The sequence below is a fragment of the Phocoena sinus genome, chromosome 12 (assembly GCF_008692025.1).
Source record: "Phocoena sinus isolate mPhoSin1 chromosome 12, mPhoSin1.pri, whole genome shotgun sequence".
Classification (NCBI taxonomy): domain Eukaryota; kingdom Metazoa; phylum Chordata; class Mammalia; order Artiodactyla; family Phocoenidae; genus Phocoena; species Phocoena sinus.
This window is the reverse complement of record NC_045774.1, coordinates 12,034,817-12,061,107: the sequence shown is the minus strand read 5'-3', so window position 1 is coordinate 12,061,107 and position 26,291 is coordinate 12,034,817. Positions and strand designations below refer to the sequence as shown.

At 44.5% G+C, this 26,291-nt stretch overlaps 1 protein-coding gene across 2 annotated transcripts in view; it reads left to right on the top strand.

Annotated features, from left to right (window-relative positions):
• Positions 1-26,291, top strand: part of SCAF8 (SR-related CTD associated factor 8) — a 198,192-nt gene that overhangs the window by 146,783 nt on the left and 25,118 nt on the right. Inside the window, exon 21 of one of the 2 annotated variants that reach the window (XR_004352533.1) lies at positions 23,979-24,059. The gene's annotated coding sequence lies outside the window, so the exon portion shown is untranslated. Of the gene's footprint in view, positions 1-23,978; positions 24,522-26,291 lie in introns of those variants that run through there. The other variant, XM_032651237.1, reaches the window with a different exon arrangement.

Genomic DNA, 26,291 nt, shown 5'->3' with positions numbered 1-26,291 from the left:
TGTGGGACCCCCTGGGGTGACCGACCCCCGATAGAGACTAGTCTCCTACCGACATGGGCTCGGGGATGGAGCGCACCAGTGTCGGGGGCCGTCCTGTGAAAGGATGCGCCCACACCCCTCTGCCCCTCACACACACCCGGCTAGTGACACACACACAAGGAACAGCTCGTTTGTGGAATACTTCCTATGTACCAGGCTCCACACCAGGCCCTTTAGACACATTTTCTTTCTTAATTCTCATAGCACATCTAGCATGTATTCTGTGTATGATGGCATTTAGAAAGGTAGGGTAACTCGCTTAATGTCACGGCTGGTGGGGCTGCAGCTGAACCCCGTTTCTGTCTCCCTAGCAATCGACCTACCCAGCCAACCACCAGGATCACCCAGACAGAGACTGAGAGAAGGACGGTAAACCTGTGGAGGTGTTTGGTTCCCCGCGCAGAGCCCGAGCAGGGCTTTCATGCACTCGGGCGGGTTCCCAGCCAGGATTAACCTGCTTCCTCTCCTGAGATATTTTGGCCTTATATTTCAGCAGACTGGTAAAGAAAATGAAGAATGTGTTGCTGGTAAAAGAAAACAATGTTCAAACCCAGTGAATCATAGGAAGCCCCTTATCACTCTGGGGCCTCCTATTTCAGGATTGCTTGTAACGTGTCTTGCATCTCGAAGCTGCCTTGGCCAGACAGGGATGTAGCCCAGGAATTCCACCTGTGACTTTAGGCACGGCAGTTCTTGAGGGAGATGTTCAGGGAGGTGGGAACCAGGAACCAGAGGTCTCCAGTGCGGCGTCTGATCTCCTTCCTCTGGCGGGAAGGCAGGCTATTGAGGAGAGCATTTCACTAAAGCCAAGAGAGCTGAAAAGTGGAGAGTTGAATGAGGTAGGTGGGGTGGAGGGAAGGGGAAGGAAAAAATCCAAGTACCCGATGGGTCGTTTATTCAACCTTTAACAAATATTTATCAGGGCCCTGGGATACAGTCGTGAATAAACAAGCACCCTTCCTACATAGGACGTAGGTTCTGACGTATGAGCTACGTGCATGGTCTGTATGTTCTAAGACAGAAAGCCACAAAGATGTGGCTAAAATAATTTCAGTTGTAATAAGTGCAATGATGAAAGTCAGAGTCTGAGGGAGAGAATTGGGGGGAGGGGAGGAGAGGAGATAAAAAGTACTGCCAAGGAAAACTCTTAAGAGGTGACATTTCGCCTGTGACTCTAGTTCAGATTCGTTTCCAGGTGTGCCGGGCAGGCCCCGAGGAGATTAAGTGGGAGAATGTTATCATTCTAATCACATCACTTCTGCTGCCCTGCGAGGAAAAGATGGAAGAGGGCCCAGTGGGAGAGCAGCCCCAGGGCTCTCCCTGAGGTCAAGGGGGCCACACAAAGATGAGAGAAGGAGAAGTGAGAGAAGAGGGTGCATGTTTTTGGAGACAGCCTCAGCAGGACTTCCTGGTGGTCTGGGTTGGGGGGCAGTGGGCGTGGTCAAAAGATTTTCGTCTGCATAGACGTGGCGCCATTTTTCTAGGTGGAGAAAGTAGCTGTCTAAGCAGAGGGGCCCTGGGGTGGCCGTATGGGGTCTTGGAGAGCCGGGGGGATGAGAGGGCAGGGAGCATTGTGGGTCCGCTGGTCAGGGGTGACGTCGGTGAACAGCAGAGATGGAAATTGGTGTGAGGAGTAATCAAATGCGGAACGTGCGGTAGAGCCATCAGCACCACGCTGGGAGCATCGCGATGAGTCAGTAAACGGGAGCTGTCATCTCACTAGGAACGGTCCAGATCCCTTGTAGGAGCCGGGACAGGATGGGCAGGATGGGAAAGGACAGGAGTGAGACCTGCAGGGCCAGGCTGGAGACACCCTATAAACGCCGTATGTCCTCTTGGGGTCACCAAGGGAAACCCAGAGAGTGGTGTCAGAAGGGAGTGGGTTTCCGCCCTGATAACCTGCAGGCGGGACGGGCACAGCCATCAGTCAGCCCTGGGAGGGTCGTGGGTCCTCAAGGTCAAGGGGTGGGCGAAGCCTCTGCTGTCCGACTTCTGACCGCAGAGCCCGGCCGGCTCCCGATGCCCTTGGGTACGTGGCCCTGGCAGCAGCAAATCCCCTCCCTCGTGCTTATCCTCCTTCGCGTGGAGAAGGTCCCCTCCAGCCCCCATGGTTTCTGCTGTTCCCCTTTCCATCTGGTCCCCCCTTCACCTCCCCACGGGGTCCGGTCTGGCCCATCCACTCAGTCACGACGTGCTGAGAACACAACTCAGTGACGTGATGAGCAGATGAGAACCCGGGACCAAATGTTTTCCCGCCATCCCGATTCTTTCTGTGCCAAAATAAATACACTCAATTTTTAATTGTTCCCTGTTTCAAACTTATAAATGGAAAGGGGACCTCGATCTCAAATCTGCACTCTCAAACTAAGTTTCCACTGCCTTGAAGCAGGTGTCTGACCTGAATGGCTCTGTGGACTCAGACCTCGTAGGGAAGAACACTGATATTAGGAATCCATAGCGCCCGTCTTCTTATCAGAAAAGGGGGGGAATTCTGTTTATCTATTTCATAGGATCTGAGCTGTAATTACTGAGAGCTAATGTTTTTAAAAACTGGAACTTGGGATTTCCCAGGGGATGCTTTTAAACTCAGGCTGTTTTAACGCAGACCCACATGTCCACACACACACACTCTCATTCCTTCATTTCAGACCACGCACATCTCCGCAAGGTTCACTGACCATCCTAAGGAAAACAGCTCACGGTGGCCGTGACCTTGCAGAAACAAAGGCCAGAGCCGCAAGCTTTAGTGTGTTCCTGATGTTAAAAGCTGCCTGCTTATGACCTTCCTTTCTAAGTTTTCCATCGAAGACAAGTCAAGATTTGAAAAGATGTCACAGTGGGGCAGTTGGGAAGTGCGATGCGTGGCTTCTGTTTTCACTGTGAGGACCTTCCCAGGCCTTCCTGGGTCCCAAGAGGCAGGTGGGAAAGGACACAGCCTGCCCCTGTCACAGCCCATCCTTCACAGGACAGGAAGCCCAGCCTGCCCCTGGGTCCCTGCTTCCCTGACACAACTGGAAGTCTCTCACCTTTAAAGCCTGGGGAACCAGGTGGGCCCAGGGGTTTTTGGTACCTGCTCTGAAGGGAGGGACATCGGGGGAGTCAGGGCGCCCCATATGGACAACATCTCGTGCCCCTGGAAGGTTCTGAGCATCCTTCTTGCACGCCCGCTCCCCAAGTGAAGACTTCCGTGTTGAAGGCGCTTTGAGAGGCCAGCAGGGTGAAACTGAAAAGAGGTTTTACAAAACCGTACCCGGGATGGGGGCATTTTCCTGATGTTCTTAGGGCAGCACGTCACACTTTTTTCCCATCTACTTAATGGCAAAGGGGAAAAAGTAAATCCCCATCCTCTGGAGGCCAAGGGCACAGCTGTGGTCATCACACACGTTGAAATAGCTTGTTTTATCACAAAACTCCTGTGATCGTGAAAACATGTGCAAACTCTGCACTTTATTCCAGCAAGTAGGTTTGATTTAGTACACAAGTCATGGGTTGTACTATGTCAAACTACCTAACTCTCCAACTACACCTCCCCTTGGTCTTTCAATTTAATCTGTTGGAAACCGAGATCATTATCTTCCTGCCTCTTGTTCCTTCTTGTTTTCCCAAGACGGTTCAAATCTTGCAGACTTCCCTGCTAGTTTCCCAGCTTTGTTTGCTGTTCGAGTATATGCGCAGAGGTGGAGACCAAAAACAGACAGACAAACAAAGATAAATAGGAGACTGACGAAGAAGTTCCCAACAATGTCCCACTGGCAAGTTGTATCTGCAAAAGAGTGTGTGTCACCTCTGTTCTAATACCAGGCTGGGAGGTGGAGGGAGTTAAAGGAGCTACAGCAGAAATTCCGGACAGAGTCTGTTCCTTCTCCTTCTCAAGGATCACGTCAGAAAGCTTGTAAGAGCTTCGGGAGGAGACCCATAATAATACCCTTGTCAGTAAGTTTAGTTGAACCGTGAAAATCAGGCAGGTGACTTAACTGACTCTTCCACTGAACTGACTGTGCTTGTCCAAGTATCCTCTGTACACTACCTTAAAGAAGGTCATTCATTGCCGTGTGAATTTAGCAGATGGTGCCCCAAAGGAAGATGAAAAACTTAGGGAAAAAATTAGTTTTCTTAGCTAGAGTAGGAAGTGTTCAGTAATCAGGAATGCAAGAAGCATCCTGGTGATTTCTTTTTTAAATGGTGTCCTGCCCTTCATCTAAGAGTCTTATAAATGGAAGTAATGGGGCACTTAGCACCCAAGCACTTCCCGTGCCTTGGGTCCTTTGCTAACGGTCCCCCTGCAGCCTGACACTTCATTCCCTTCACACCCCCTGAGGTGGACTCTCTTCTCACCCCCATTCTCAGATGGCTTAAGGGGATTTAAAGACTCCCCCAGACTCACACAGCTGCAGAGTGGCAGAGTCAGTCTCCGTACCCTGGTCCCTCTGACTCAGGAGACGCACCTAAACCCACACCCGCCATCTCTCTCTCTGGAGAAAACTTGCCTTTCTGCAAGATAATGAACAATATCTAAAACCAGAACTCTAGGACCACATTTATCTTTCTGGTTGTTAGTGTATTTTATATTTAGGGCATGCATTTAGTGAGGCACTGTGTTTATTTTTCTGCCGGAGGTTATATGGTCTTCTGGGAATTAGAATTACTTATAATAAGAAGATATTTACTTCCATAATTTAGCCAACATAGCTTTTGGATTAATTTTATTAGCTCCTGAAGCTGGAACTATAACAACCAATTCATACAAACACAAAGTTTTCAGCATCTTTATAAAGGCTACCTCAAGGGGGAGCTCCTTGCAAGCCTTAGATTTATTCAGTTCTCTCAGTCCTGAAGCTTGATTATAAAACGGATTTTCAGAGAATGGATTGCAATCCTGTATGAGTGGAGAGGAAGTTCGCAGAAGAGGCTCAAGGGAACAAAACAGAAGTTTAGGCATTTGAATCCTTAGGTGGGTGGCCATGAAGATCCAGGGATTTAAATTTTATAAAACTTACCATCAAGAGAACTTAAAGAAGAACTTCTACAATCTTTTAGTGTGTGGAATCGTAGCACTAGAGGGGCTCTTAAGAAGACAGGGAGAATTGTCGGGACTTCCCTGGCGGTCCAGTGGTTAAGACTCTGTGCTTCCACTGCAGGAGGTGTGGGTTCGATCCCTGGTCAGGAAGCTAAGATCCCACGTGCTGTGCGGCCAAAAAGAAGAAGAAGAAGAAGAAGAATTGTCTTCTTCTTTGGACTTTGGGGTGGGGGTGGGGGGGTGGAGGTGCAGGATTCTCAACTCTGCTCAGTAACTGGTTGTGTAGTTTTCTGTACTGCTGCAGTATCGTGAAGCAGAGGGCACCAGGGCATTTGTTTTTGTTCTCTATAAAGTTGTATTAGCTCTTCTGAAGAAAATACAGTGAGGCACAGTTAAAAGACAGAAAGGAAATGAGAATGGAAATCTATTTGACCCAGAAAGAAATAAGAAAGGAGGAGCATCGGAATTTTTAAAAATCCAGGTGGGACCGACAGAAAACAAATCAGAGTAGCAGACTTAAATCCAACCACATCAGTAAGTAACAGTAAATGGATATAAATGGAGTAAACGCTCTAATTTAAAGGCAGAGATTATTATTAAACTGGAGAAAAAGGAAGACCCAATGACATGCTGCCTTTAAATATAAATACAGGTAGATCAAAAGTAAAAAGATGGAGTAAGTATGTCTTACAAACAGTATGCTTTAGAAAGCTGGAATAGCCAAATGAATGCAAGATTTCAGGATGATGAATATTATCTGAGATAAAAGGGTCAATTCTCCAGGAACACATAACAACCATAAATCTGTAAATATCTAGTAGCAGAGCTTAAAATATGCGAAGCAAATATTGACAGAATTTAAGGGAGTAATAGACAAATCTACAATCACAGGTAGAGGTTTTAACATCCCTCTGTCAGTAATTGATAGAACAACTAGAGAAAAAAGCATTTCCTTCCATCTAGATTGGCCATCCACCAGGGACTGAGCTGGTATCAGCCAATGCGTGCTCTGATCACGATGGGCTTTTATTTAATTTCCTTGGCTAATGAAGAAGCAGCTGTCTCTGTATCCTCTGTTGCCCAAAGGATGTCTTGAGATTGATTATAATTGCTGTGAGAGTGAACCTGAGGTCTTTACCTTGGCAAGTGAGCTGGAGAGGGTTTCCTCATCACTTGTAGGTACACTTGAGATCAGCCCTGTAGTCTAGACAGGATGAGTTTCTAGTGAACAGAGTAAACTGCTTCTGCCCAAATAAGGTGAGGCCCCTTTCTCCGAGGAGCATTTTGTAACTGCTACAACACAAGACTCTCAGGGAAGTGGGGCTCCTTCAAGGGTCCTCATGTTCAATGTTTGCTGATAAGCCCTGGAGTTTGGGACTGGAGTTTTACCTCTACAGCTAAGTGACACTTAAAGACTCATTCATTATCTTACAGCCACTTCAGGCCCAGACTGTGTAGTGCCGGGAACCACTTAACAGGATTATTGCAGGACAAGGAGCAATCTCACTCTCTGGGCTCCAGTCAGATCCCCCTCTCCTCCTGCCACTTACCAATTCTCAGCCTAACCGTCTCCTAAGAAGAGAATTTTTCAATTTCCTGCGGTGATCGGAACTAACAGTTTTCCCAGCCTGCAGAAAGAATGGATTGAAAATTGTGGACATGCAATCAGGATAATACAGAGCCATTATTTAGCTTAAAGCATCTTATGCTCCTGGATCACTTCAGATACGTGTGGTTGTAGAGCCTGGACTCCCTGGTCTGGTCTGAAAGTAATTCTTACTTTGAATTTAATTTTTTTTTAGTTCAGTTTAAGCTTTATTTTCTAAATTAAGGGCAGTTAGAAAATAGAAGATCTGCTCTTATCCAACTCTGTGGTGGCAATAAGTGCATTCAACCTCAAGTTGAACCAAGAAGGCAAATTAAAGAAATTGCACATGTTTGGTGGTAGGGAGAGAATATCCTAGATCAAAATTTTGTCAGGCAAAGGGAAATAGTCCTAAAGTGTATTTACTAAATAGGGAGCTGGTTTCCAATGGGTTTTCATCTATAGACCAATAACATACATTATGTAAAATCCTACCCAGAGCAGGAGAAAGTCAGTAAAACATTAGGGACTAATCCACAGGAAAGAGATGGGACTGAGTATTCGGGCAAGTCTATGAATCATTCAATCCCCTCTGCCCTGAGACACTCAGGTTCCCAAGTCAACTCTTTTATTTTTAGAACCAAGATTGTGATAAATGCAATATTTGTTTCTTTTGTACAGTACATTTTGCATCTATTGTTCTTTCTATCTGGTTTCCTCAGATAGGTGAGTAACTCTGCCTGATGCCAAAGAAAGCCTTTGTGTGCCCCTTCAATCCTTGCTGGTCCCATTGGTGGGTCCCCAAATGGAACGTGGCATTTTTCCATTTTGTCTTTAGTGAAAGTAACAGAACATGAAAGACTTTTTGCTCCAGCCTCCTAAAGGGCCCTACCATTTTACCCTAACTTTTATTACTATTTAGATAATAAGGGGGAAGGGGGTGTTCATGGTATTGTTTCAGAAATATTCTGATAAATCATCTAAACTGGTTACTTTTCTTCTAATGGTTTAATTACATCTTCCAAAGGGGAGAAAGACATTTGGAGCCCATTTATTTTCATGTAATCGATGTAGGAAAGGGGGAAAAGGTGACACACTCTTTCTACTTTTTCCTTTGAGCATTTTAATCAAGAAAGAGCATAGAACTCAAGTCAAGTAGGTCACCAGTTATTAATTTTGTGCGCTTGGGCATGCAAGTCTCTTCTGAGCCTGTCCCCTTGTCTATAGACTGCGGGGCTCTGTTCTTTCCTGTTTGCCTCATGAAGCAGTGTGAGGAGAACACACTGCAGGGGAGAGGCTAAAACAGTGAGAGGCCTCATGGACGATCCTTATTTACAAGTTTTCATTATAATTTGGAACTTTTCTTTCCACTTCATTATCCCTTCTCATTGCTAGTTTGTCTGTGCCCTAATCTCAGGCTGTTATTCTTACTATGACATCTTCCTACTTTCCTTTTTTCTATTTGCTCATTCACTTGGCATATCAGCTATCATGTTTTCCTTATTTACCATGTAACCCAGCTTCATTTTTTATTATTTTTTTAAATGGAAGTATAGTGGATTTACAATATTATATAAGTTTCAGGTGTAAAACATGGTGATTCACAATTTTTAAAGGTTATACTCCAGTTATAGTTATTATAAAATATTGGCCATATTCCCTGTGCTGTACAATATATCCTTGTAGATTATTTATTTTATTTTTTAATAGATCTTTATTGGAGTATAATTGCTTCACAGTACTGTGTTAGTTCTGTTGTACAGCAAGGTGAATCAGCCATGTGCATATACATGTCCCCATATCCCCTCCCTCTTGAGCCTCCCTCCCACCCTCCCTATCCCGCCCCTCTAGGTCATCGCAAAGCACCAAGCTGATCTCCCTGTGCTATGCTGCTGCTTCCCACCAGCCAACTATGTTACATTTGGTAGTGTATATATGTCGATGCTACTCTCAGTTTGCCCTAGCTTTGCCCTCCCACCCCATGTCCTCAAGTCCATTTTCTTTGTCTACCTCTTTATTCCTACCCTGCAACTAGGTTCATCAGTACTTTTTTTAGAGTCCATATATATGCGTTAGCATACGGTATTTGTTTTTCTCTTTCTGACTTACTTCACACTGTATGACAGACTCTAGGTCCATCCACCTCACTACAAATAACTCAATTTTGTTCCTTTTTATGGCTGAGTAATATTCCATTGTATATATGTACCACATCTTTATCCATTCATCTGTCGATGGACATTTAGGTAGCTTCCATGTCCTGGCGATTGTAAACAGTGCTGCAGTGAACATTTTGGTACATGTCTCTTTTTGAATTATGGTTTTCTCAGGGTATATGACCAGTAGTGGGATTGCTGGGTCGTATGGTAGTTCTATTTTGTTTTTTAAGGAACCTCCATACTGTTCTCCACAGTGGCTGTATCAATTTACATTCCCACCAACAGTGCAGGAGGGTTCCCTTTTCACCACACCCTTTCCAGCATTTATTGTTTCTAGATTTTTTGATAATGGCCATTGTGACCGGTGTAAGTTAATACCTCATAGTAGTTTTGATTTGTATTTCTCTAATAATTAGTGATGTTGAGCATCTTTTCATGTGCCTCGTGGCCATAGGTATGTCTTCCTTGGTGAAATGTCTATTTAGGTCTGCTGCCCATTTTTTAATTGGATTGTTTGTTTTTTTGATATTGAGCTCCAAAATATACAATTTGGGAGATTAATCCTTTGTCTGTTGTTTCATTTGCAAATATTTTCTCCCATTCTGAGGGTTGTCTTTTTGATGGTTTCCTTGGCTGTGCAAAAGCTTTTAAGTTTCATTAGGTCCCATTTGTTTATTTTTGGTTTTATTTCCTTTACTTTAGGAGGTAGGTCAAAAAGGATCTTGTTGTGGTTTATGTCAAAGAGTATTTTTCCTATGTTTTCCTCTAACAGTTTTATAGTGTCTGGTCTTAAGTCTTTAATCCATTTTGAGTTTATTTTTGTGTATTGTGTTAGGTAGTGTTCTAATTTCATTCTTTTACATGTAGCTGTCCAGTTTTCCCAGCACCACTTATTGAAGAGGCTGTCTTTTCTCCATTGTATATTCTTGCCTCCTTTATCAAAGATAAGGTGACCATATGTGTGTGGGTTTATCTCTGGACATTCTATCTTGTACCATTGATCTATATTTCTGTTTTTGTACCAGTACCGTACTGTCTTGATTACTGTAGCTTTGTGGTATAGTTTGAAGTCAGGGAGCCTGATTCCTCCAACTCCATTTTTCTTTCTCAAGATTGCTTTGGCTATTAGGGGTCTTTTTTGTTTCCATACGAATTGTAAAATTTTTGCTCTAATTCTGTGAAGAATGCCATTGGTAATTTGATAGGGATTTTATTGAACCTATAGATTGCTTTGGGTAGTATAGTCATTTTCACAATATTGATTCTTCCAATCCAAGAACATGGTATATTTCTCCATCTGTTTATGTCATCTTTGATTTCTTTCATCAGTGTTTTATAGTTTTCTGAGTACAAGTCTTTCGCCTCCTTAGGCAGGTTTATTCCTAGGTATTTTATTCTTTTTGTTGCAATGGTAAATAGAGTGTTTCCTTAATTTCTCTTTCTGATTTTTTGTTGTTGGTGTATAGGCATGCCAGAGGTTTCTGTGCCTTATTTTGTATCCTGCAACCTTACCAAATTCATTGATTAGCTCTAGTAGTTTTCTGGTGGCATTTTTAGGGTTTTCCATGTATAGTATCATATCATTGGCAAAGAGTGACTGTTTTACTTCTTCTTTTCCAATTTGTATTCTTTTTATTTCTTTTTCTTCTCTGATTGCTGTGGCTAGAACTTCCAAAACTATGTTGAATAAGAGTGGCAAGAGTGGATATCCTTGTCTTGTTCCTGATCTTAGCAGAAATGCTTTCAGTTTTTCACCATTGAATATTATGCTTGCTGTGGGTTTGTCATATATGGTCTGTATTACGTTGTGAGAGGTTCCCTCTCTGCCCATTTTCTGGAGAGTTTTTATGATAAATGGGTGTTGAATTATGTCAAAAGCTTTTTCTACATCTATTGAGACAATCATATGGTTTTTATTCCTTAATTTGTTAATGTGGTGTATCACACTTATTGGTTTGCATATATTGAAGAATCCTTGCATCCGTGGGATAAATCCCACTTGATCATGGTGTATGATCCTTTTAATGTGCTGTTGGATTCTGTTTGCTAGAATTTTGTTCAGGATTTTTGCATCTATGTTCATCAGTGATATTGGTCTATAATTTTCTTTTTTTGTGATATCTTTTTGTGGTTTTGGTGTCAGGGTGATGGTGGCTTCATAGAATGAATTTGGGAGTGTTTCTCCCTCTGCAATTTTTTGGAAGAGTTTGAGAAGGATTGGTGTTAGCTCTTGTCTAAATGTTTGGTAGAATTTGCCTGTGAAGCCATGTCATCCTGGACTTTTGTTTGTTGGAAGATTTTTAATTATGGCTTCAATTTCATTACTTGTGATAGGTGTGTTTATATTTTCTAACTCTTCCTGGTTCAGTCTTGGAAAATTGTACCTTTCCAAGAATTTGTCCATTTCTTCGTGGTTGTCCATTTTATCGGCATATAGTTGTTTGTAGTAGTCTCTTATCCTATGTATTTCTGCGGTGTCAGTTGTGATTTCTCCTTTTTCATTTCTAATTTTATTGATTTGCGTCCTCTCCTTTGTAGTTTGTACCTCATAATCCCTTACCCCTATCCTACCCCTCCCCTTTCCCTATCCCCACTGGTAACCACTAGATTGTTCTTTACATCTGTTAGTCCATTTCTTTTTTGTTATATTCACTAGTTTGTTTTGCTTTTTAGATCCCACATATAAGTGATATCATACCATATTTGTCTTTCTCTGTCTGACTTATTTCACTTAGCATAATGCCCCCAAATCCATCCACGTTGTTGCAAATGGCAAAATGTCATTCTTTTTTAAGGCTGAGTAGTATTCCATTGTTTGTGTGTGTGTGTGTGTGTGTGTGTATCTCGCATCTTCTTTATCCATCCATCTATTGATGGACACTTAGGTTGCTTCCATATCTTGGCCATTGTAAATAATGTTGCTATGAACATTGGTATGCATATATGTTTTAAATTAGTGTTTTAGTGTAACTAAGCTTTAAATACAAAATTTTTGTCTCCAAAACTATCTTTAAACATTTCACAATAACCTTCCTATCGGCTTCCTGTTTAAGGGATGAGTTTTGGGAATTCCCTGATGGCCCAGTGGTTAGGACTCCGTGCTGCCACTGCAGGGGACCTGTGTTCAATCCCTGGTAGGGGAACTAAGATCCTGCAAGCCTCATGGTGTGGCCAAAGGAAAAGAAAGAAGGATGAATTCTCCACGTTTATTCTACAGTTTTCTAATCTTAACATTCTGTAGGTTTGCATCTGGTACTGAGTACCCAGGATTTGCTCTCTGGCTGGGGACTTGACTGACTTATGACTTGAGAACGTTTCTTTCCCTGCTCCCTTTCCTGGGGGCGTTGGCTACCTCTGGCCTCACTGCATCCTCAGAGCTGCTTAGCAAGACTTCTGTCTTCAGCAAGCAACTAGCACCCACTGGGTTCCAAAGCTCCTTTTTTAAAAAATAAATTTATTTTATTTATTTATTTTTGGCTGCATTGGGTCTTCGTTGCTGTGTGCGGTCTTTCTCTAGCTGCAGCGAGCAGGGGCTACTCTTTGTTGTGGTGTGCAGGCTTCTCATTGTGGTGGCTTCTCTTGTTGCGGAGCACGGGATCTAGGCGTGCGGGCGTCAGTAGTCGTGGCACGTGGGCTTCCGTAGTTGTGGCTCACGGGCTCCAGAGCACAGGCTCAGTAGTTGTGGCGCACAGGCTTAGTTGCTCCACGGCATGTGGGATCTTCCCGGACCAGGACTCAAGCCCGTGTCCCCTTCATTGGCAGGCGGATTCTCAACCACTGCGCCACCAGGGAAGCCCCAAATGCAACTTCTTCTGTTGCTTTTTGTTTTGTTTTGTTCTTAGCTTCAGATGAAGGTCCCTTTTCAAAGAATGTTAACGCTGATTTGTTGTAAGACATTGTGGAAAGTAGTATTATCCTACACTGCTCTTATACTCTAGTGTTTGAGGGTTGGTGGCCTGATCCTTCTTTTGAGGCTATGTCTCATTGATGTAATTCGAAAGCAATTTTAAACCCACAGATTAAGAACATGTGTTTCTTCATGTCACATGTTAAGAGAGACTTTAATTCATTCTGAAATCTATACTGAAGAATATCTTAAAGCAAAATTGCAACTTTGCAGCTATACTAACTACAAATTAGATCGAGTAGGAGTACCGTGACCTGGAGAATCAGACCAGAGGCCCATCCAGCTAGAATTCTCCCTCCACAAAGGCCTCCAGTTTTTTTATGGTTGTGCAGGAGGGTGGGTAGAATGGGGCATGTGATAAGGTGGAAAGATAGGTTTTCCTTCTCTGGTCTCAGTCTCAGAATGTCTGGAATGTTCTTCAAAGGTGGATCTGTCAGCATGACCTTTGCTAACTCCTTCTTGAATCCCTTTATATTTTATCTGCTCCCTCACGGGACACAAGTTTCATATTTTTATTATCTACAGTAGCACAGTACTTCCTCTTTTTGTCCTAAAATTACCTCTTTCAAGCTTTAAGGAGGGCCCTCTGCCTTTAGGATCTGGGGGCGATGATTCCATCTGCGTTTTCTCCCTTCAGTTCCACCCTGTCCCAGAGGCTTTGATGGTATCTGCTTAGCCTTTGTTGTCAAGACCGAGAAAGCTAATTTGGGTTCAGAAAGTGGAAAATATTCAAAGGAGCCAAATAATTTTTGAGTCAGCGTTCAGTGGTCTTCATTGTTGCAGTGCAGGGGCACACTGTGGCAACCGTTGACAAAGGGTTAAGCATCACAGACAGCCTTAATAGAAGTAACAAAACAGGACCGATCCAAAACATATAACGTATACTCCAAAATAAGCCAGGCTCGCCCCTCTTAATGGGATAACTGCAGACATGCCAAATTCTACAGCTAGTCAGTTGTATACATATGGTAAAACTTTTCATACCATTCAACGTTTGCCTCAATATGATTTTAATTACGTACAGATTGGGTAGCTGGAAGAAAGCACTGGAACTGAATAAAGTTAAACACAAGCCCTTTTATAAATGGCCCCAGTTTAGGTTAGAACGTATGCAAATGACTGCCGAGGACAGGGAGAGGAATGTGTGGTTTGGGGGAAACTCTGGGGGTGGGAGGTGACTCATCCTCAACCTGGGGACCCTGTTGATCTGGATGGAGAGAGTTTCCGGAAATGGTGATTATACGTCTTTTGAAGTTGGGACTTACGCTGATGCTTGCGCCTTTTTACTCAAATTCTTCCGGCCCCAGGACAGGGTTGTCTCTGCAAGATGAAATTGCTCTCTGGGCAAACGCCACCTTCAGTTTGGAAGACTGTGGGGTTGCATACGGCAGATCGGTAGTTTTGAAACTTTTTTTTCCCTAATGGTGCTTTCTTGGGCTGTGTTCCTCGTTTCTCTGAAGTTAATTTGACGTAATGAATTCAAAGGTGGTGTTGTTTACTTCATTCAAGAAAAGAAATGGAGGCAAATTGTGCTTTATCTGGCCCTTGGCCGTGCCGAGGAGAAAACCACGGCTCTGGAATGTGCTTTTCTCAAACTTTAACAACATAGCTTTGGTTTTCCTCATAACTTACCAGAATGGCTTTGACTTACTGAATATCTTTTGGATAAGCCACTCTGAATTCCAGCTTCTCTTTTGTGAAATGAAGATACACCCCACAAAGCCAATTTACCAAGGCTTCAGGACCCGAAAGCTGGCCCATCACAGACCCTGTACACAGGGCTGCTGTGACCTCCAGAGGGGAAAGATGGAGTTAGTATAATAAGGAGTAGAAATAACACCCGGATTTTTGGAGCCTCTTAGGATCACGTCAAACCATTTCAAGGAGGGTGCAAGCCTGTATTCTGTGCCTTTGCTGGTGAGATGGGAGGACCAGGAATTGAACCTGTTGCAGGAAGGGCCCGAGAGGTGGGCTCCTGTCTAACACTCAGAAATGAATTGTCCAAGAAGACACAAGTACTGACCAAGCAAAGGACTTTATTGGGAAGGGGCGCCCGTGTGGAGGGCAGCAGGGTAGGGAACCCAGGAGAACCGCTCTGCCACGTGGCTCGCAGTCGCAGGTTGTATGGTAATGGTGTTAGTTTCCAGGTTGTCTCTGGCCAGTCATCTTGCTTGGCCCATATTTGGTCTGAATCAGGGTACTTCCTGGTGGTACATGCAATTCTCAGCCAAGATGGAGTCCAGCGTGAAGGATCCTGGGCTGTTGGCAGGACAGTATTATGGGCTGGCGTCTCCTCTCTCATTTGGACCCCTCCCGATTTCTCCTGGCTGGTATTCGGCTACAGCACCATGTTCCTTATCGGGATCTCCTGTTGTGAGACAGCTCATGCAAGTGGTTATCGTGGTGCCTGGCCAAGGAGGGTGGTTTCAGTCAGCGGTTCCCTAACGAACCTACTAAAGGAGCAGGTTGAGGTCTGGATCAGGCATGGCAGGTTCTTCTCCCCCAGTATCCATGGAGAAGGAGGCAGAGTGAAGGGTCACGGGGAGGATGAGCTGCAGGACCCCAGTTGCTGGGGAAGAAACCACTGCCTTTGGCCGGGTGAGCAGCCGCGACTCCCACCTGCCCCCCGGCCCCCTGGCTGATCTGGATGGCGGCCGTGGCAGTGGGGAATGTCTGTGTCATGTTCAGCCCCCTGTCTTTGTGTTTATGGATATTTGTATACAGATGCTAATCTGCAGACATACACACTCTAGTCTAGCTTTCCATTGTTTGAGCTTCAGTTCAGTAACTTTTCTTGGAAAAGTCACCAGTTTTAGCCTAGAGGGAGTTGTGGGCTAATTAATTGATCAATTAATTAAAGTTCCTCCGTAAGAACTATCTATGGAGTGAAATGTCTCACTCTGGGGGAAAAGGCAGGGCTATCAGTGAACTAAATGTGGCCTCCAGACTGTGAATTTCTTGAGGGCAACTTTCACATCTTACCCTCTTTTGTGGGATAAATGAAGACCAAATGAAAGACTCTAAAATTAATTAATTTCACTTGGCGGAAATGGATTTTTGAATGGACTCTTTAATAATGTGTTCAGATATATAAAAATGACATCTACCAGTCATATGAGTTAGTTTTTCCACGTTTAGGAAGGAACGAAAGGAGGGAGAGAGGGAGGGACGGAGGGAGGGAAGAAGGAAGGTCATTTGTACTTAATTTCAAATATGGATTCCTCATTTCTTCTTGCATATTTACTTCAGTAGCCTTAATATATTGGTTCCAGGCAAACTTTACCACTTCTAGAAGCCACTTCCATGGAGCCCAGATTCTTGGTTACCAAAATCAAAAGAGGCAAAAGATACTGGAGTTGGCTGCTGTACACAGCAAAGATCCACTGCAGCCCAAAGAATCAACCTTGTTCAGAGTGATGCAGTCCTTTCCCCATTGCTACCCCCACTCCGTCCCCTGTTGAGACTGCAGCCCTTTGTGGCCTAGGATGAGCTCAGACACAAAGAAACCATCTTCCCCAACACTAGGAAGCAGACAGGAGTGAGGCAGGGGCTTGGACAGCACACAAGGGGTGACTGATTTAAGTGGGGTTTGCCTCAGGCCCTTCACTCTGAGGGCCAGTTTTCCCTGGCTGACTTTTGCCGCTCTGCATTTAGTTCCTAATCCACTTGTGTGCCAAGTGGTAGGTGAGGAGCTAGAGAAGCCACAAGTCCTTAAAACATAGGGGCTGCCCTCAAAGTAGTAGAAAGCACAGACATTTAAACAACGATTGTAGCACAATGTAAGAATTTGCTAGAGTAGAGGTAGAAACCAAGAAGAGGCAGCCCTAAAAAAGAAGCTAATAGTTATGCCTGGGAGTATCAGGGAAGGCCTTACAGAGGTGGGGATATTGGGCAAAGTCTTGAAGGATGAATAGCGATTCACTGGGCAGAGGCTCAGGGAGGGCATTCCAAACACTGGAGATGAAGTAAAGATATGCAGGTATGAAAGAACCTGGCACATTTCTAAATAGCCAAAAATTCAACATGGTTGGAAAAGAGGAGAAATGGATGAGTGGGAATTCACTGAATACGAGACTGGTACACCGGATCGGGGCCAAATTGCAGTTATGATGGTTGATTTTAATTATTTCTTTATACGTCTGTATCTCCTGCCCAGGTGTATGCACCCCGAGGTCAGGGAATGGGTTTTACTGACTTTCTTCAGTCTTCCTGAATCCCACTGGGTTTCTAAGAGGGCCCAGTGAATTTTCATTGAATGGATGCCTGAATGGGTGTTGGGTGGTGTTGGAAGTTATTTTAGCCCAGGCTGATGAGCTGATTGCCCTCCATCACAGCAATTTGTTTGGACTTTACCTCTTGGGGAATATAGAGCCATTAAACAAGAATGATCTAAAGCTGTCTGTGTTTGAGGAGGTACCTCTGGCTATAACGTGACAGATTCATTGAGAGAGACTGGAAGATGGAAGGCCAGTTAGAAGACTACTGTAATGATCTGGAAGAAACGTTAAAAGGCCTGAGAGTGTGGAGACTTGAGAAACATTTATAAGGCAGCGTTAACATCTAGCCCAACTTTTGGTGACCAATGGAATGGGAGGGGGAAATCAAAGATCACTTTTGACTCAAGTGAAACTAAGTCTGACTTTCAAGTAGATTTATATTCAGAGATGAAAAGGAAAGCAGTTCCTAACGCTTGGGCACTAAGCATAATTAACTTATTGATGTTGGTTTAGAACAATGAAACTAAGAGTTGAGTAACCAATAAGATTTATGTGGACATAGGATAGGAGCAACTGATTTATATAGAATATGTAATGTACATATTCATTTTGTAATAGAAATAATATGCAAATACACAAGGAAAGAGTGTGTTCTGACCTCACAAGTATAATCAGGGCTGCCACACGTGGCCTCACAGGTTGTGCACTGCACAGATCTAAGAAGCAGCACTTGTAATAGCAACAGGTCACCCTGTAAAGCTACTGTCCCTCTTGGCCTTCAGCTCAATGCATTCACAGACTGTTGCTTTTAGCCACAAAGGAAGGCGTTTAGGATGGGAACTTGATAGACTTGCAAGGTTAAGTCATCTGACGGGAGCCCTCCTATAGCCAGGTCATTAGTGTTAGATGTATGTTGGGTAGGGGGTGTCTTTTCATGTTAAAAATGCGAGAAGTTTTTCTCCCTTTAAAGGACTCAGATTATGCTCTCATCCTGCTTTCTGACAGCAATGGGAGAATCCAGCGTTTTGTTAGTGGTGATGTTTTAAGGCCTCCTAATGTGTAATGTGTCCCTTGCCGTGGTGCTGGGCGTTTCTGCATCTTGTTCAGAGTGAGTAATGCAGAAAGCCACGTAGGTTCAGCCTTTAGAAGGAACGGACTCACGGAAGGAGATGAAGAGAATATAGTTCCATATATTCTTTCACGACAATCACATGTTGCTTTAAAATTGGTGCGGATTTTGCTCACATGCTTCAGGGGAAGTAGCTTCCAAAGGCAACAGACCACAGTGTAGCTTAGGCTTGCTCTCCGCTGTGGCATGGCCTGCCATGGCTGGGGTAAACCGTCACAGAGCTTCTCAGCAGACAGAGACTCAGTTTGGAGGATGCAGGAGGCTCTACAGAACGTGTCAGAGAAGAGCATCTTCTTACATGTCAGACTGCCAAGGGCTCACGGAAGGGAAAGCAGCCCAGACGACTGCATTGTAGACAATCTCTAGATACTCAGGCACTGGGGACCCGAACTGTGGCCTGGCCTGGGGCCTCGGCACAGCGCAGGTAGTGTACAAGGATCTGTACTTCCTCACGCTTATTCATCTCGTGGAAACATGTCAGGCTGGCTCCTCCAGGGCCCTGCATTTATTTTAAAGAATGTTAGAAAGGAAATAGATCGCTTACCATCTTCCTCCCTCTTTGGGCCTGTTTATTGTGATTGGAAATCATTCTCGGCCACGTGGTTGTAGCTCTCACCCCACTCTTTGTGCTCCTAGGTTAAACAGCCCTCTGTGCAAATAAACAGAAAAGGGAGAACTGTTTTATTCAGCTACAGAAAAAGGAGCGAAGTGTGAGCCTGGAGAGCTGGGAGGGTTCAGCATGGCTTGTGTCCTCTGCTTGTGCTATTCCCCCCCCGCCCGCAGAGCCAGGACAAGAAGCACAGGACAGGCCTTCGCCAGCGCTGGCTGGGAGCCCGGACCCAGGTGTTCGGCAGTGAATGGGACTGCCAGCCCTGGATTGGTGTTTGCTAGAATTTACCTGGGGATTATCTTGACTATTCCTGGTGGGGGAGGAGATCGGGCGCTGCTCTGAACTTGATTAAAACCTGAAAGCAAGAAATAAAGCTGAAGATACTTTTGGATACCATCTATTTAAAAATTTCGTTCCAAAGCTAATAGAGCCTCCAGCCGTTGGTACCATCGATTAGACTTACTTGCCATCGAAATCATTTTGAACACATTCTTAGAAGGAGCCCGATACTACCTAAGACCACTCAGTGACTGACACAGGTACTCTGCACCAGAGCCCCTCAAAATGCGGCATTTGTATAACAAATGAAGGGAAGTAGGCTTAAATTGTCATTCTTTTCGTCCTACCAGGCCTGGAAATAACAGTTGATTATTATTTTGTTAGTTCCCTATTTCAAGCAAATGATTTCGTTATGTAAATCCCCCTTTAGTTTAAAAGAAAAAAAAGGGAATTCTCTGGTGCTCCAGTGATTAGGACTTCATGCTTTCATTCCAGGGGCCTGGGTTCAATCCCTGGGCGGGGAACTAAGATCCCATAAGCCGTGCCCCCCCCCCCAAAAAAAGGACTTTCTCCCCATGGATGGGGCTGGTACCATCAGAGTCCTCTTCCCGCCCCCACCCCCCAAAAAACCCTCCACAGATACAGAAAACCACACAAATCGAGTGTATGGCTTAATGAATCACCAAAGCCAGGAAATAGAACTGAACTGCTGCATCCCCCCAGCCCCTTCTGTGGTGGCCACTTTCCTGTGTTTAACTTTTAATAGTTTTATCACTCAGTTGTGCTTCATCTCTAGCTTCAAAAGTTTAATTTGCCTGTTTAAAAATATTTAATATACCTTTTAATACTCTTAAAAACTGTAGATACTTCCTCTAACTCCTTATAATTTACCTACTGGATGACCTTTAAGTAGGACTTAAAGTATTTAAGTTAAATTCTACCAGTCACACACTCGCTCACAAGTTACCTTGTGTTAGCTACAATTCTGAGACTTTTTTTTTTTGCAAACATAGTGATAACACCTAATTTTAATTGAAACATGGTATAACCTAAAGATAGAAATAATTTAAAAGGCTAAGAAGCCAGAAAACTTCTTTTGAATCTAGACGAGCAATGGAAAGGTTGAAGCTGTCTGGCTGATGTTCAAGGAGAGCTTTTCATTCTCTGATACCATTTTGTGATGTGTGTGCTTATATATAATCATTACATTACATATGATCATCTCTCTTCTGGACAAAGAACGGAAATCAGCTATGGCTCTGTAAGAAAAAGCAAACCCAAAACCAAAATCACGAGCAAGCTGAGAAGTTAAAGTGCAAGGGCTCTGGTGTGACAGGGGTCTGCCTTTCTGTTCTGGTTCTGCCCCCACGTGATGCTGGGCAAGGCATCAGCTTCTCCGTCTGTACGGTGAAGATCATATTTATTAATCAAAGTCCATCCAGGGTCTTCCCTGGTGGTCCAGTGGTAAAGAATCTGCCTTCCAGTGCAGGGGACGTGGGTTCGATCCCTGGTCGGGGAACTAAGACCCCACATGCCGTGGGGCAACTAAGCCTGCGTGCCACAACTACTGAGCTTGCGCGCCTCAGCTAGAGAGACCGCATGCCACAAATTACAGAGCCCACGCGCCCTGGAGCCCGCACACCACAACTAGAGAGAGAAAAAAAAAAAAACAAAAATGCATGCCACAACTAGAGAGAAGCCCACACGCCGCAACTAAGACCAGACGCAGCCAAAAAAATAAAGAAAAAAAAAATAAAACTTAAAAAGTCCATCCATACTTCTGTTATGAAGAATGATTACTTATTAAACTCTCTGCCTTATTATTATTATTTTTTTTTGCGATATGTGGGCCTCTCACTGTTGTGGCCTCTCCCGTTGCAGAGCACAGGCTTCGGATACGCAGGCTTAGTGGCCATGGCTCACGGGCCCAGCCGCTCCGCGGCATGTGGGATCTCCCCGGACCGGGGCACGAACTCATCTCCCCTGCATCGGCAGGCGGACTCTCAAACACTGCGCCACCAGGGAAGCCCTCTGCCTTATTATTAATCTTGATTCTTGAAAATGTTAAACCTGAGTCCTTGGTGTAAAAATAAAAAGGTGTGAAAAACAGCATACTCAGGATCCATCAAATATAATTTCATTTACTTGTGGGTACTAATACTTTATATTTTTTACCTGATAATAGCTTATTAGCATTGATAATAATAATGATAATAATAACTAAAATGGTGAATACTTGCAGAATAACATCTAGTTCATGAAATGCTTTCATATGAACTATCTCTGTTTTAATAGAATAAAAAAATCCTACCCTAATTATTTCTCCTGCTTTCAACATGTGCTAGTATTCTCTCCTCAGCCGGTAGTGAAGAGGAACTTATTAAAGACGCAGGTGATGGGTGAAGAAACATAAAACATAAAATCTATTCATTACTCTTCTATACATTTCTGGGGCTGTTTATTTTGTATAGTACCCAGTGCTTCTCATCATCACATAAGTCTGTACCACAAAAAAATATGGGTTAAATAACGGATAAGATAATTAATCTTGACATTATCTCATGTCATTGCTTGTTAAAAAATAAATATGCAATAACAAAGTCACCAAAATGACACAGTGAATTTAGCTGCCGCCCTGAGCTAGGTCTTACTGCATAGTCTCTTAAACCCATATCAGAGAGGCTTACAGCATGAGTAACTCAGGTTACTCTACAGGAAGATCTTTTTTCTCTCACCTTGAGTCCATACTCAAACACCTGAGAAAGTATCTCCGCGTGGCCATCCAGTGGACTGCCGCAAATCCTCAACCTGTAAGCATGGTATCTAGAATATGTCCGAAGGAAGTTGTGTTAAAAGAAAAGAAAACTGAGTTAACTGTTTTATCCTGCTAAGGAAGGTCGCAGTAACCTGTCATCCCAAGGGAGGTGCTGTTCATGAGATTAAGATCATTTAAAGGAGCCCACATCTGGCTCCCTGGCTTCCACCTTCCGCACTCCGGAGGCTCTCCTACACTCTCTTCACAGTGGAATGCTGGGAATTGAGAGACCTTCCAGCAGCTTCCACAGTTCTAGCAATTCGGGCTAGATTGGGGTTCCATCTCCTTGAGGTTTAATCCCCTCTTCTTGAGTCTGACTCCATTGGTGTCATTGTGCCTTTTGTGGCTTCATGGCTGCCACCTTTCCCAGGCTGGGGGAGAAGGGCCCCTACTCTGTTTTCCTCTCTAGTCCTGGAAACTTCACCCCAGCCCCTTCTCAAGCTCTTCCTAGCTTTGAGCATCAGATGTGGGCATCCCATCCTTAAGAGGTTTGTCTTTGGTGAGGAACCAAAATTGTCCCCAGCTTCCTCTGGAGCTAAGTGCAAATTCATCTGCGGGCGGACGCTCCCTCCTGTGCGCGCTCACCATTACGCATGACCTCCTAACACAGCGCTTGTCACTTTGCTCTATAACTTGACGGCTTTCACAATTTTTTCCACCATCACCTACGAAAGGAAATATATTTTCCATTGCAAATCAAGGCACACAGACGTATATATATGATTGGTGCAGAGATATAGACATATACCCATGTGAGTTGCCTCACCTTTACGCCATGCTCTCTGATATTTGCCATTCTGTGCTATTCTGTTCTACTTTGTTCATTTGTTTATTCTGAGTGCTGCTCAAGACCCGCTAAACTGGCTTCGTGATCTTCTCTCTAATTGGGCTACAAGCCGCTGTTGGAACAACATGGTTCTGATTAACTCGCTTGACTCCCCGCTGCCCCATCCCTGCTAGACTGTGACCTCACTGTGGGCAGGAGGCAGGGCTTATCCATTTCTCCTTTGTAGACTGACCACCCACCTTGGTGCCTGGCAGGTAGCAGATGCTCAGGTAAATACTAGTTGAACCAAGGAACCCAGCCTCGTTTGTAAAATGTGTGAAATGGAGAGGTACCCGGGCATACCTGTGGGACAGTTGTGAGAACAGAAGGAGATCATGTATTTAAAGCAGAGAACACAGGGCCTAGTGCCAACAGATGTTCAATTAACACATGTCTCTTTCTGGTTTTCTCCAACTGGCTCACCCTTTAATTGATGATCTGAACTGCGCTACACTTTCTTTAACTAATGAGAGGTTTGAAGTCCATCAGCCTGAGGCCTCCAGACACTCGGCACTCTGAGATTTTCCAAGTGCCATGGAGCCAGGGACAGATAGCCCTTCAGGGAGAGCAATTTCTTCTAGGGTTTAGCCCAGGCCAGCTTCTGGCTGTAAATAGGGGAAGGTCATGGGGCGAGTTGGTTTTGTCATACCCTAGTAGGACTCATTTCTCCATGAAAAGTGGAGACGAGCTCATTATTAGAATTTCTTTGCAAAAATGAAAATGACTTGCACATTTTAAAAGACCACAAAATAAGTTTAAAATCAGCGTGAAATTTAAAGTGTTTTGTGACTCAGAAGTCTTCATCATAAGAGGTATTGTTTCAGAGCGCCAACACCTAAATGAAGTCTGATGTAGCAGAAAGAGCAGTGGTCGAAGAACTTGCGGTTCGATCAGTAACCGGTCACTAGACTGTGGGTAGGACAGCTTCTCTGGATCTTATTTCTGCATCTTTGAAGGAGAATCCTACCCATTCCCAAGACTCTGTGATCACAAATATGAACTTTAAACCCCTTCATTTTACATTTGGTGGATCGTATTAACCGGCAAGGAGATAACATTTCACTGAAAACGTTATCTCAGCTGCCGAGTCTGAATCAAATACAGGACCTGCAACCGTTTCTCTTTATAACCATTTCTTGCTACTGTCGCGCAGCGGTACTAAATGACGCTTTAGCTGACCTGATCACCACAATGAAGAGTCAGGTTACCTGTCATCTGCGTAAATGAAACTTCAAAAAAAATCAGGCTTTTGCATGCATCGTCACAGTAGTAATTCGTTCTGAACTGTACTTCATCTTGTCCATGAAATGTCAGCGCTTCGTTTAATGCAGTGTGAATCGATCCTTCACATATGAGTAATTTAACGAGCCCACTTGCTGTTTTCTTCCCGGACAGAATGACTCGGAAGATAATGGAGCTTCGAAGCCTAGCAGAATACGAAGTCCTTCCTCTGCATGGATCTCGTTTAAATTTAAGGTCAGTAGTGAATTCCATTTGCTACCAGCTGGTACCTGCCCTCTTCCCAGGCTCCTAACGAGCAGGCTGTCCTGAAGTTAGCAGAGCGGTTAGAAATGCCTAGCCTGCATTGGTATGAAAGTCAAGATGTTTTCAGATGTCTAGGAGAAGTAAAGTGCTTGGTGTGGAGAGGTTAGCAGCGCAGTTCTGTGGCCCCAGCTCCCTCATACAGAAGCTTCTCATTCGCTCCTTCTCGGCACTGCCCCTCCCCCCCCCACAAAGATTCTGATGGAAAAGAAAATCGGATAATAAGTGGTTCAGCTTGAAAGGTTAAGCTCCCCGCCAAAAATGTCAAGCAGGACTCCCTTCCCTTTGTTGTTTTCAAAATGAACATAGAGTCAGCTTCCACGGGGCACAGAGGGTGGTGTCACATGGCTTCTTGTATAGAGAGACAAAGAAGTTGGTGTCAAAAATGGTCTTCTGAAAAAAAAAAAAAAAAATGGTCTTCTGGGCTTCCCTGGTGGCACAGTGGTTGAGAGTCCGCCTGCCGATGCAGGGGACGCGGGTTCGTGCCCCGGTCCGGGAAGATCCCACATGCCGCGGAGCGGCTGGGCCCGTGAGCCATGGCCGCCGAGCCTGCGTGTCCGGAGCCTGTGCTCCGCGGTGGGAGAGGCCACAACAGTGAGAGGCCCGCGTACCGCAAAAAAAAAAAAAAAAAAAAGGTCTTCTGCTGACTCATTTGCTGTCTGTTGCTCCTGTTTTGCTTACTATGTTAACCTTCTGGTCAATCTCCCTGCCCTGCTGTAGTTTTACAACCTTCCGCCTAAAATTAGATGCATGTCCAACCACGTCACTCCCCGGGAAGGCCCCTGTCTCCCCCAGGATTAAATCCAGCCTCCCAGCCTGGCTTCCAAGGGCTTTGTGGCCCATCCCTGCCCGCATCCTCAGCCACATCTCGTGATGCCCCTTCCTCACTTCTGGACCCATCGTCTGTTGGGTCCCTCTGTGCCTTTGCTCTTGCTGTTCTCTGTCTGGCACGATCTCTAGCCCCCTCCTCCCCTGCCTGCATTGCAAGACTCACTCACGTGTCAGCCCCTCTGGGCAGCCTTTCTGGGGCCCCCCGCACTGGGCAGCAGCCTTCTCCATTGTCCCTGCACACACACCTTTGTTCCTACACCCACGACATCATGTCCATATAACAGTTTTACTTTTCTCTTGAAACGTGACATTAGCCATTTGTTAGCAATTTGTTAGCGATGGATCCAACCAATTTTGTGAAACCACATCAGATTATTTCAAATAATTTTTTTGAGTAGAAAAAATATAACTCCTTCCCCCCAAACAGGATGACCTTTGAGGCGGATTGAGAAGACTGTGCCTCCTTTTCACCCACGTGGGGAGTAGTATTTTGCCTGAATTCCTATCTTTGAAAGCGCTCTTTTAAAATTTGTTATTGGTCAATATCCCATTGAACTCTTATATGAACATTAACGTTAAATACATGGCTAATGTGAAAATGGTATTCTTAGAGAGTTCGCTCTTTTTGTCAAATACATGAAAAAGGCCTGGGTTCCGATGAGCTGAGATGCCTGGTCAGTCCTGCACTCTTTCTGGGAAGAGCTTGAATTTCAAGAGCTCCCCTCAGCCGCTCCCTCCACAAATAAACGTGGGGTGAAAACCTCAGTGAACCGAGGATCCCATGTGGAGAGAATTCCATTTTTGTGGAATTTCACAGCCTGTGCTCACCGAATGGCATTCCTGAGACTGTTGCGTTTGGATAAGAAGAAGAATTCTCTGTGACCTTGAAACTTCTGTTTTGGATAATTCCTCCTCTATAACTTCCTCATTGTATTCATGGCTGCCCGTGGATCCAAGGTCAACCATTTCTTCGTGCCTGCTGAGAGACCGCAGCTTCAACATTTACTGTTTTGTTCCCACATCATTAGGAGCTGCCTCCTGGTTTGCACCGTAAAATTCTAGAGTGTAAACACTTGGGCATCTACTTCCATGTGTGGCAGACACACTGTGGGCACACACACCCCTTTTGTTACCTCTTTGAACTCTGAATGAGATTTCAGGGGTGTGCACCTCAGGAGTAGATCCCTACCTTTGCAATGGGTACATACCCTACTCCACCCTACCTGTACTTTTCCCCCTACCTGAACCTCTGAGCCAAGGGAGAATAAACCAGCACATGCCAGCCCCACCCTGGCCTACAGACAGCCCTCCCTTCCAGACAGATACGCACGTGCA